General features: G+C 40.5%; 1 protein-coding gene across 3 annotated transcripts in view; it reads left to right on the top strand.

Moving 5' to 3' along the window:
* Positions 1-12,377, top strand: part of LOC144219212 (uncharacterized) — a 119,076-nt gene that overhangs the window by 92,251 nt on the left and 14,448 nt on the right. The gene's annotated exons all lie outside the window — the stretch shown is intronic.

Genomic DNA, 12,377 nt, shown 5'->3' with positions numbered 1-12,377 from the left:
TTCTTATGTATTTATTTTATTATTATTATTATTAATTATTATTATTATTTTAGAGAGAAAGAGAGCATGCATGCAAACATGGCAGAGGGAGAGAGAGAATCTTAAGTGAGTTCCATGCACAGCATGGAGCTTGACATGGGGCTCAATCCCACAACCCTGGGATCATGAGCTGAGCTGAAATCAAGAGACTGACAACCAACTTGAGCCACTTAGACATCCCATATGTATTTATTATAACGGTTAATTCCCCCCAAGAGGACTAAAGTAGTTGAAAAACTATTGGAAAATTTAAAAGGTAGGTGTACTACAACTCCATTATTTTCATCTTAAATATTTTATTTATACCAAAACCAGAATTTATTATAGTCTTACCTTCTTTGTTTTAATGGAAGCAAATGTATCAATGATGTTTTCATTAAAATACATTAACAACTAAAAATTATATAAAAGCATGTATATATGGTGTGCATGTTTAATTCATGAAGCTGTTAGTAAGTAAAACCTGTTTTTCTAAATTTGCTTAACATCTCTAGATGATTCCTTATGAACCTTTTAATAGTTTTCAAAACTAATTACATTTTAATTAACAACTTCATTAAATTATCATAGTAATATGTTAAACTGGAATGTTGAGTTAAAAAATTCCTCAAAATACAAAAACACTAAAATGATTGTTTTAGGGTACTTCCTTATAGTCCTTTTTGTATGTCTTTCTTTTCTATAATTGTAATCATTATATACAAATAATTTAGGTGCCTTTTTTCCCCACTAAACCACTTACCCATGTTGCTAAATGGCCTTTATAATTACCACTTAAAATGATGGCAAAATATATCATTGAGTAAATTTCATAAGTAATCTTTTACCCCACTATTAGACATTTGGATGATTTTCAATTTTGCATGGCTATAAATAGTGCTATTGCTTTTTCCATATATTGTTTATGCATGTTGCTTTTCCTGCATTTTTTTCCTTTAAGATGTAATTTGTGAGCATTTGAAAAATACAATTAAATAAGCTTCTAATCAAAGATGGGGAGCTGAGCTTATGCTAAATGTTCCTTGTCTTCAACCCAAACACGAGAAATGCTGGTCACTTGTGTAGCCCACTCTGAAAGCAAGAAAGGGGAATATCTACAGGCCAGAAATAAAGGAGGAACCCACAGCGATGAGAAGGATCTTTGAGGACGATGAGGCCGGGGACACAGGGTAATAGTTGAACACAGGCTGTCTGAAGTTGAACGCACACTCCGTGTTCAGTATACACAGTAGAGAATATTGGTTCCCTGTAAGAAAAACCGTCACTCCAATTCAGAAGTGAAGATTAATTTAGCAGTTAATTCTGAATTATTAGAAATAATTTTCAGGGGCACCTGGCTGGTTCAGTCAGTTAAGCATCCAACTTGGGCTCAGGTCATGATCTCACTATTCATGAGTTTGAGCCCCACATTGAGATAGGGCTCTCAGCTACTAGGGGTCCATTTCTTTGCACTGCTGGTGCAGAGCCTGTTTTGGACTCTCTCTCTCTCTCTCTCTCTCTCTCTCTCTCTCCCCCCCCCCACCCCTTCTCTGCCTCTTTCCCACTCCCACCTTTTCTCTTTCAAAATAAATAAACTATTAAAAAGATAATTTTCAGAGAAGGGTAAAATCATGACTCCCAGAGATATAAAGATCATCTGGTATCAAGACCCTGGTTGGGAAAGATGGAAAGAGCAAGGTGGATGGAGAAGATCAAAGTATTAGATGGATCATGAAAGAAGACATATCTTTAAAAGGACCCATACTTAAAAATATGTCAAATATACATTATATATTTCAGAAAGTCATACTTTTAATATCTAAATATAAAAACATATGCTGTTATTGGGGTCACCCTGCCCTTTGGAGCTGTGCAAGACTGACTCATTCTGCAGTTTGTTTAAAGTTTAGTGTCTTCCTCAAATTTTCTGGAAAAGTCCCCAGGGAAAATTTCTGGTCAGTTTTAGTTCTCATCTCCTGCTTCTGTAGAATTAATTGTGGGGGGATCATTTTGCCACTCCATACATGCTGCCTTGATGATGATCTTGATGATATAGACAGAGACTTTGAATCAGCCTTTCTCTTGGATTCCTATCACCCCACCCCCAATCCCCACTGGTCACCATTGAGTAATAAAGGTCACTGTGTGGATAGCAGACAGTAGTGTAGGTTTGGGGTAGTGAGGGGTTATACTGCAGCAGCGCACAAAACTTTCAGTAAATACATATCATCCCTGTTTTTTTTTTAAGTTCTTCACTGCTATGGCACATAGCTCAACCCCCTCCCTTCTCTACTGTCTGACATCCAAATTCCTATCCATTTCTTATGCTCTCTGGGACATGAGATTTTTTTTCTTTTTTTAACCACAGAGGCTTCCCAGGAGCACTACTGCTCTTAGACCCACATAAGAGGGGCCCCAGCTCTGGGCACTGTGCTTTAAAGGAGGCTGTGCCCTGCTACCCCCCACCCTGCCTATAGTATGAAGCATCCAATTGGCCAAGGAGACATACCTACCCCAAGTTTGCCCTCCTTCCTACTTTCTTGATATTAGGCTTTATGGCCATATGTCCTCTATGTTGGCTGTGGGCAGGAGTATGTTCGGAACTTTGCTGTGAAGGCAGAAAGGTTGTCATAAGTGTGCCGAAGGCTTCCTCCATGTGTGTTGGAATTGGGGTAGGAAGAAAGCCCAGCAGGTAGGGATGGTTCATGGGCCAGGAGCCAGGACTGGAGCCCAGCTCTCTACAGAATACTGTGTTCTGGTTTAGAATTCTGAGGAGTTCATGAAGTCCAGTTTCAAACCTGGCCTTCCAAGTTGTTAAAAAGGAGTATTTGTCATTTTAGGTGAGTAGAATACATTTTGTTTAACAGTTTATTAATTTGATTTATGACTTTAAGTCTTTACACATATAGTATGAGCGTCCTTTGTCATTTTACCCAGCCCTTGCCCCACACTAATGTCAAAGCAAAAATTTGATTCCATCTTGAAGAATTCTGTTTTTTTAACATTTTGTTTCAATCCATTACAAGTATGCACGCACGCGGGCGCGCGCGCACACACACGCTCTAAACGTTCAAGGTCAAGAGCAGATGAGTAGCTAGTATAATATGATGTTAAATCCTAAGTTTCGGCAAGAGCTTCTTATATCCCTCGAAGTTCAGGAGTGACCAGATAGGGCTCTCAGCTAGTAGGGGGCCTGAAGCATACGTGGGGGGAAAGATATTATAATGCCAAGGGTAGAAACCAGGCAGGGTGTGACAGACCTAAACTGCCTGAAGCCTCATTTGGTTTAGAAACCAAATTTCCCAATAGCTAGGACTGCTAAAAATGGGACTACTGGAGTTTGTGCTTGCCCTGAGAATAAACACCATGAGAAAGACACAATGGGGATAATGAGCTTCATGTCAGCTCTGAGCTGTTAGGCTAGGAGGCTGGAAAAGGGACACTACAGCTGGTTGGGAGGGCTTTTCCCTCGAGTTTCTCTTGGCCATCTGTTCTGAACCATGCCATCAGCTTCCCATTGGAAAGGTCAGAATGGGTGTGTGGGTAAAGCCTAATGTTGTCTCCACATGCCCCGTTAGATGCAGCTGCTCTTGGCTTGGTCACGCCTGGGTTTGCACCCAGGACCCTCAAAAGCTCTGCGCATTATGGTAATTAGCCATCTGCCACAGCCTTTCCAAGAGCGGCTGATCACAAAAGGAAGCCAGGAAGCTCTCTGACAACAGCAGAAATGGAGGCGGGAGGAGACGCCTCAGGCCGCTTGCCCCCTCCCCCACTCCTCTCTTGGACCCTGACGCCTGAAGGGAACTGGTTCTGCACTCGGCACAACCCCTCATCTCCTAGGACCCAAGGGAAAACAGGCAAGGGGTCTCCTCACTGATGCATGGCTGTCACCCATTCAAAGAGAGGAGCTGAACAGAGGACACGAGTCTGCTGAGACAGTTACACTGTCTGTGTCAGTAGGCTGACACACACACCATTTGTTTGAGAAGTGACTTTCCTGTGGGGACTGGGTGACTAGAGATAGCAGGATAGGAAATTTTTAGATGAAATTTTTAGTTTCTTATTGAAATTCTAAACTTGTACTTAGGTATGTAGCTATATTAGTCCCTGATTGGTAGTAGCTATTGAGATCTTAAAATAATTTATGGTGTATACATTTAGCAATAAATGTACACTTACATAGGTATGCAGTGATAGCCAGATCTGTATATACCTGTGGGCAGAAATCTTGTTTTGTACAAACAACCTTCGAAGGATGGAACTTTCATTTTATATATGTGCGTGTGTACATATATAAGCTGTAAGGTAGCTCTAGGATACATAAGGATATATATTTAGACATATCTATATAGTACATATAGTTTAAGGTTTTTTGAACTTTAAATGTGCATAAATGTATCCATAAATAGAGAGCTACATCTGCATGGGGAGGGTGATAGCATGTAGAACTCAGAACTTGGGAATTGGTTCCAGTCCCAATTCTGTCACCCCATACATGCATGGTGGTGCTAATGGGAGGATTGTCTTCCGCCTTGTCATAGGAAAAGTAGAATAAAATAAATCTCAGACCTCAGTGGCATGGGCTGGACCTGACTGTGGCTATGTTAAAGCTCCAGGGGAGAACTGGAAGCACGGGTATAGTCTGGCAGTGTAGTAGGTAGGAGGTAACAAGAGGCTGGAGACCTGTTGTGGGGAATGAGGGCATATGGGGGGGAATGTGGTCGCGTTCATAATTATAAGAGTAAACCCAGAGCTGTGTGTGCATGTGCTGGGGGCACAGAGGGCGCATGGCCTAACTGAGAAAGTCAGGGAGAGGGAGTCATGGTGGAGTTCCCTTGAGTCTGATCTTGAAGAATGCACAAAGGAGCAAGGGACAGCATTTCAAGACAGAAATAGCATTTTACAAAGGCATGAGAATGCAAGGTGTGTCCTGGTGATGGTGAGATATATGGGTGGCCAGAGCATAGGGTGATGGAGAATAAGACCAGAAAGGGAAGAGGAGAGTCTGAAGAAGGGCCTGTGAGCCCCCCAAATAAGCAAGGGCTTTATCCTGTGGCTGGTGGGGAGCCACCAGTAGGTTTTAAGCAGGGGAGTTATGAAATCAGACTTGGTTTCAGAGAGATCAGTCTTAGAGCCAGGAGGGGACAGACTGGAAGTAGAAGGCTGGAAGCAGTGTTTTACAGAAGGCTGGGTAGGAGCTGATGGTGGCTGAGGCACTGGAGATTGGAAAAGGGAGTGAAGTGAAATCAAGAGCCTGTAGGGGAGAATAGGTAGGACTTTGGGGCATGAGATAAAAGAAAGAAACATAAATGACTTGGGTTTCTAGCTTGATTGATTGGGTAGAGGTTTATGCTCTTAACAAGATAGGCAGAGAATACAGGAGGGTGGCTCTGTGTGGTTGGAGAGTTCTGTTCTGGATATCCTGCTCTGAGGTAATTGCAGAACAGCCAGAGAAATACTTCCAGAGTGGAGGTAAAGAAATTCTCTCTCTCTCTCTCTCTCTCTCTCTCATACACACACACACACATACACACACACACACACACATACACAATCACCTACTAAGAATAATTAGACAAGAAGTATGAGGAACCCATACCAAGAAGACACCAAAATATTTCCTGTGATCCGGCCCCTGGTTCGCCTCAGACCTCTCTCCTGTTCACCCCACCTGCATTCTCTGCTCTGGCCACATTGGCCTTCCTGCGGACCCTTGAACACATGCTTTCATCTCCAGGCTTTAGTTCTAGCTGGTCCCCTTATTCTTCTCCATTTTCTTATTTACAAAACTTTTTAAAATGTTTATTTTTTTTCTTAGAGAGAGGAAGAAAGAGAGACAGAGCATAAGTGAGGGAGGGCCAGAGAGAGAGGGAGATCCCTAATCCAAAGCAGGCTCCAACTCTGAGCTGTCAACACAGAGCCCAACATGGGGCTCAAACCCACAAACCGTGAGATCATGGCCTGAGCTGAAGTCAGACTTTTTACAAAAGATAACCCCTTTTATGGCCATACCACAAAAGTCAAATAGGAATCTGTCTAAGTTATATTGTATTATTAAACAGTTTTGTCAGAAAAATTATATACCTCCCCAATAAGAAACACTTGGTTCAATCTTTCCTCTAAGGATCCTAATTATTGTAATTATAAATGACATTTTGTGAAATACCCATTAAAAATATACATTAACCAACTGAGCCACCCAGGTACCCTGTCCATTTTCTTATTTTATGTATTAATTGTGTGTCACTTGTTTCCCTGGGAAAACATAAACTCACAGGGACAGGGATCTTTGTCTTTTTTTCACCGATAGATCCCAAGCACTTAGAACCATGCTGGGGAATGTGGTAAGCTCTCAATAAAAACTTGTTGAATGAATTAGTTTTAAAGTGAGTCCACTTAAAATGAGAACCACAATTGGATTGACAGTTTATCTTTAAAAAGAGAAATGCAAATTATAAGAGTATTTTAATGTGTATTTCACAATATGTGATTTATAATTACAACAATTATGATCCTTAGAGGAAAGAATGAACCAAGTGTTTCTTATTTGGGGAGGAGTATAATTTTTCTGACAAAATTGTTTAATAATACAGTATAACTTAGACAGATTCCTATTTGACTTTTGTGGTATGGCCATAAAAGGGGTTATCTTTTGTAAAAATGTTTGAGACTTTATCATTTTTTCCTAAGTACTCCCCCTCACCCTAGTATACCATAAATAAATAAATTATTTTAAATTCAGATATTCTTTATATATAATGAAATGCTCAAATCTCTTTTTTTATATTTATTTATTTTTGAGAGACACAGAGAGAGAGAGAGAGAGGCACAGAATCTGAAGCAGGCTCCAGGCTCTGAGCTGTCAGTACAGAGCCCAACATAGGGCTTGCACCCACAAACTGGGAGATTGTGACTTGAACTGAAGTTGGAAACTCAATCAACTGAGCCACCCAGGTGTCCCTGAAATGCTCAAATCTTAAGTGTACCATTGAACTGAGTTTTGGAATTCATATCAGGACAGAACATTTCCATCATCCCAGAAAGCTCCTTCATGCACATTCTAGTCAGCAGTCTGCCCTCAAACAATATAAAGTATATGGTTTTTTGAGTTTGTCAGGCTCCTTTCACTGAGCACGATATATTCTGAGATCCATCCATGTTGGTGTGTGTCTCTATAACTCATTTCCTTTTATTCCTTAGTAGTGTACCAAGGACTTCTCATATTTCAAAGGGTTCATTCTATGGATTTTATCAGTTGTTACTTACTGTAACTCTGGTGATGGCTTTGCATGTGGTGCAAGTAGTTCTTTTTCACATTCTTTCATTTGATGAAATTTTGTGTCTTCCTCTGTAAGATTTGCCACTTTGCTTTGCAGTTAATTTCCATATATTTACCATGTGTTTTCAAGTGTATATCTATGAGAAACTGACCCCAGAAATTTGACCAATAAAAAAAAAGGAGTATGTAGTAGACATTAGACATTACCAGTAAAAATGGAAGGATATTTGGAGTAGAGACTAATTTTATTTTATCTTTTATTATTTTATTTTATTTTGTAAAGTTTATTTATTTATCTTGAGAGAGAGAGAGAGCACAGAGGAAGGGCAGAGAGAGAGAGGGAGAGAGAGAAAATCCCAAGCAGGCTCCAAGCTGTCAGCACAGCTGAATCTACCAACTGTGAGAACATGACCTGAACTGAAACCAAGAGTTGGACACTCAACTGACTGAGCCACCCAGGTGCCCCAGTAGAGACAAATTTTATAAGTGGTCACTTTATTAATGTTTTGATCACTTTTGCTTCATAAAGCAAACTTGTAAATATAGGAACCAGGACAATGAACATTCTTATGCCAAGGACCCTTCTTCCCTATGAGCATGTGTGCAAACACACAGCACAAATGAGTCCATACCTGGGAACTGAGGAATCTCTTGTATGTACACTTTCACTAGCTTGTTGCTACTGTCCATTTGAAACTATAAAGTTGAACAAATCAGCCATAGATGTCTATTTGATTCAATTACATGAAATTGCTGATATTTAAGTATTTCTGATGTACAAAGCTAGCAGTTTCATGGGGTTCAACTTCATAGTTTTTATACTGCAAATTGCTACCCATTAATGGGTAATGAAATCAATTTAATAGACTAGGATCAGCAATTTAAAAAAATGAAATAAATTAGAGTAGAAAATATCAGAGGGCATCTCATGTTGTAAGAATAGTTAAGGCTTATTGAAGATTTATTCTGTGCCAGGCACTATTCTAAGTGTTTTGTAAGCCTAAACTATTTATTTTTATTTTTAAAAAAATTTTTAATGTTTTATTTATTTCTGAGAGAGAGAAAGAGACAGTGTGAGCAGAGGAGGGTCAGAGAGAGAGGGAGACACAGAATCCAAAGCAACCTCCAGGCTCCGAGCTAGCTGTCAGTACAAAGCCCAACACGGGGCTCGAACCCATGAACCATGAGATCATGACTCGAGCCAAAGTCAGACGCTTAACTGACTGAGCCACCCAGGTGCCCCTTAAACTATTTGTTATCATTATCATTATCAGTATCATGATTATTAGCTGTATGCTAGCCTAGTGGACCAGAGAAGACTGATGATGCCTTGTTAAAACTCCACGTAGAAAATTCAAGACACCTGCAAGTCAAATTATCTCACTATAGTACAGCCACAATACCAGCCCTGAGTACTGCCCAGGGAAATTTCCAAAGCTATGCTCTCATCGTGATTTCAGGAAGACCAAGGACAGAATGTCTAACATATCCTCTGTATTGTCTCTCCGCACAAAGGCATCTTACTTTATATAACAGGTGAGTTCCTGAAAAGCTGAAAGCCTTTTAAAATATAACTTGGTAAGCATGCCTGATATATCTGCTTCTGCTTCTGAGATAAGCAGGCTCAACTCCTTTATTGTACAGAAACCTCCGCAATTACATAAAAACGTGATACTAAATTCTTACATAAAGTGAAGAATTCAATCCCTGGTCTTCTGTCCCTATCATATATCTTCCTAAAAAAGAAGAGTAAATCTTTCCTGTCCAGTACCTGGTTAACTCTAGATGAAATGTGTGCTCTTCATCCATATTTCTTAGGAAAATGAGAATAATTCAGTTGCCAGTTTGCCTTTTCCACATTTTCCTAAGAGCTGTACGTTAAGTTTTTGGCTATGCAAGTAGCTGCGGGTGGGTCCTTTCTTCTTTTTCTGTCTTCTTTGTTAAAAGACAATCCACCTCCATTCCCCACACCCCAGCAAAACAAACCAACAGGAGTGCCTGGGTGGCTCAGTCGGTTAAGCATCCGACTTTGGCTCTGGTCAGATCCCATGGTTCTTGGGTTCAAGCCCTGCATCGAGCTCTCTGCTGACAGCTCAGAGCCTGGAGCCTGTTTTGGATTCTGTGTCTCCCTCTCTCTTTGCCCCTCCCCCACTCATGCTCTGTCTCTCTCTGTCTCAAAAATAAACTATATAAAAAAAATTTTTTTTTAAAAACACCTAACAACAAATTGTAACCTGAATTATTATTATTTTTTTAGTAGGCTTCAGGGGCACCTGGATGGCTCAGTCTCTTGAGTGTCAGTTACTTGATTTAGGATCAGACACTTGATTTTGGCTAAGGTCATGATCCCAGGGTTGTGGGATCAGGCACGTGATGGGCTTGGCGCTGAGTGTGGAGGCTGCTTAAGATTCTTTCTCTCTATCTCTGTCTCTGTCTCTCTCTCCCTCTGCCCCCCTTCCCTGCTCAATAAATAAATAAATAAGCAAGCTTCACACCCAGTGCAGAGCCCAAAGCAGGGCCTGAACTCAGGACCCAAAGATCACAACCCTGAGATTAATACCTGAGCTGGCCTCAAGAATTGGACGCTTATCTGACTGAGCCACCCAGGTGCCCCTAACCTGTACAACTTTAAATGTCTTTGTCATTCTTCCCTTTGTCCTGAACCCAATTTCTATTACATTTGCATATTACATTCTTGGAGAAGAAGGAGCTCAGTGCTGCTGTGACTACTAGGGAACAAAGGTACTTAATACAATATAGGAGGGTGAACTGCTACACCCAAAATACTGGAGTTTACTGTGCAGGCCTCCTGCAGGCCCAGTGCCTAGAGCTGACAATGTAAAGCTTTTCTGCAAAGGGATTAATCCTGCAGAGGTCGCTGGTGCTGGAGGAGCATTTGTTGGCTAAGACAAAAATTCATCAAGTTAATTAGTGTTTTGAAAAAGCCAACCCCAAACAGTAACAATCATGGTCAACAAGGAGCACTCGTTTTCTTGGGAGCAAAAGCCTGGATGAGGGAGAAGCCTTGCTATCTTATCAGATGCACTACATTACAGAGGCCTTTGGTCAGTGGACTGGCCATTAGAGTAAATTTCTCAGTGGTTTTGGGTAGACTGAATAATCTTTCTTTGATGCACATCAATTAAAGCAAATATTTATTGAGCACCTACTATGCAATGTCCTGTCCTTTGTCTAACAAATTAAATTAAAATTTCAGGGACCTATTGTCTTCATGCCCTATAAACATTTAATGGAAGGCATGTCTCATTACTTTAATCCCCTTCCTGTATTCCTCCTTAAAAATCTGTCAAATGTGTCAAGTGGTTATTCTCAAACACATCTATGACTCAGTGTATTTAGGCTGTTCCTGACTTTGGGACACTCAACTTTTGTACAACTCCTAAACAGCCTGTATTACACACTGAATTCAAACCTTTCTTCATTAACCAATGTGTGATCTAGTTTAAGTTTCTGCTCACACTGCTAGCCTACCAATGGCATGATTTTGGTAGGGGTCTCCTTCTTTGCATGTCCAGAACTGTTTTGCAATAATTCAGATACTTCTTTTGCATTTTGCTCTTACTTTATAAAAATAATTGCTAAGTGGGGGGGAGGAAGAGTGATAAGAACATAAATGTCAAAACCAACATAATGGAGAAAGATGGAAATCATTAAGAATGCTAAAAGCTTAACATTTTCAGCCTCAATCTAACGTTCACTGATCTTAAGCCAGTATTTTGCATGTTTAGGTGGGAAGAACAAAATTAAACAGCATGCATGAAAGCAGGAAATAACTGGAAGATTGTATCGGAAGAAAAATATATAATTAAATATTTTTCTCATTTTTCTGGCCTTCTGCAAACAACCCTTCCCTTAGAACATGTAAGATGATCAACTCTCTAATATTCAACTTGCATATATATATTTTAGTCATGCTACATGGACATGGAAAGGACTGCCTACCAAGAATCCTGCCTATAAAACTTTTGTAGAGGAAAAGGAATCATTTTAACAGATCAAATTCCTGTTGGTGGAATAAGTCCCGGGGTTTGCTTCTTGTCTGTCCTGAAACCCCACTGAAGTAAAATGTGCTATTTACAAAACAAAATAAAACAAAACTTAAAAAAGCCAAAGAATAGAGGGGTTAGACTGAGCCCAGATGAGAGTTTTCAAGAGACTTCTGAAAGGGAAGAGAGCTGACAAAGGAAACTTGTAGAGCAAGTTGGAGCTGCTCTAAGACAAGGGCCCCTCCTGTCTTGTAAAATCCTGAATGAAGAGACTTTGTGGAGTGCCTTTACTGGCAATAAGACAGGAGGCCGGGAGTGCTTCCTTGGAGAATAAGATGGGGCCAAGAGAGCAAAGGTCAGATGCTGCGGGGATGGGACAACAGAGAATCCCTCTGACCTTGAGGAGGGAGCAAGGCTAGAAAGGCAGAAAGAGTTCCTGCATTATGACCCTGTGTCTATATGGGCCCTGAGTACAGTCCCCACACTGCGCAAAGGGTCCTGTACTGCTGGCATGGAAGCAGAAAGCCACTGGACCTCATATGACCACATTTTCCAGCCAGAACAGATGTCTCCAATGCTGACTGCAATTATGATGCAAACTCACTGTGAGGCATGTCCAGAATCTGATTCAATTGTATTGAAAGGAAGTAAAGAAATAGACATTTCTTCGACACATGAATCTTTGAAGAGCCACAACCTCTACATTAAGAGAAGCAGGAGGAGTTGTAGTTGTACTTTGAGTAATAGCAATCTTGAGTAACCTGTAAACCCATGAAAGAGAAGTTTTTAGTCAAAGGGGCCTTTTGACACCTAAGATTTAAACAAGTTAGTAATTGTTTTGCTTAGTGCTTGCTTTGACAGCACGTATACTAAAAGTAATTGTCATGCTTAGAACCAGTTTGCCTTCTAGGAAGTTTTCCTCTCCTGTAAGCACCACCTGTCACTGCTAGATATGGTGAGTTCTCTCTGAGTTTCCCTGCCATTAATCACATATATTCTATCAAGTTACTTGGTACAGGTCAGCTTTTGCACCCTTATTGGGATGTGAGGGGTATCACACAGAAAAGATAGAG

The sequence above is a fragment of the Crocuta crocuta genome, unplaced genomic scaffold, assembly GCF_008692635.1.
Source record: "Crocuta crocuta isolate KB4526 unplaced genomic scaffold, BGI_CrCroc_1.0 scaffold118, whole genome shotgun sequence".
NCBI classification, from domain to species: domain Eukaryota; kingdom Metazoa; phylum Chordata; class Mammalia; order Carnivora; family Hyaenidae; genus Crocuta; species Crocuta crocuta.
The sequence above is the reverse complement of the archived record's forward strand: the minus strand, read 5'-3'. Positions and strand labels throughout refer to the sequence as shown.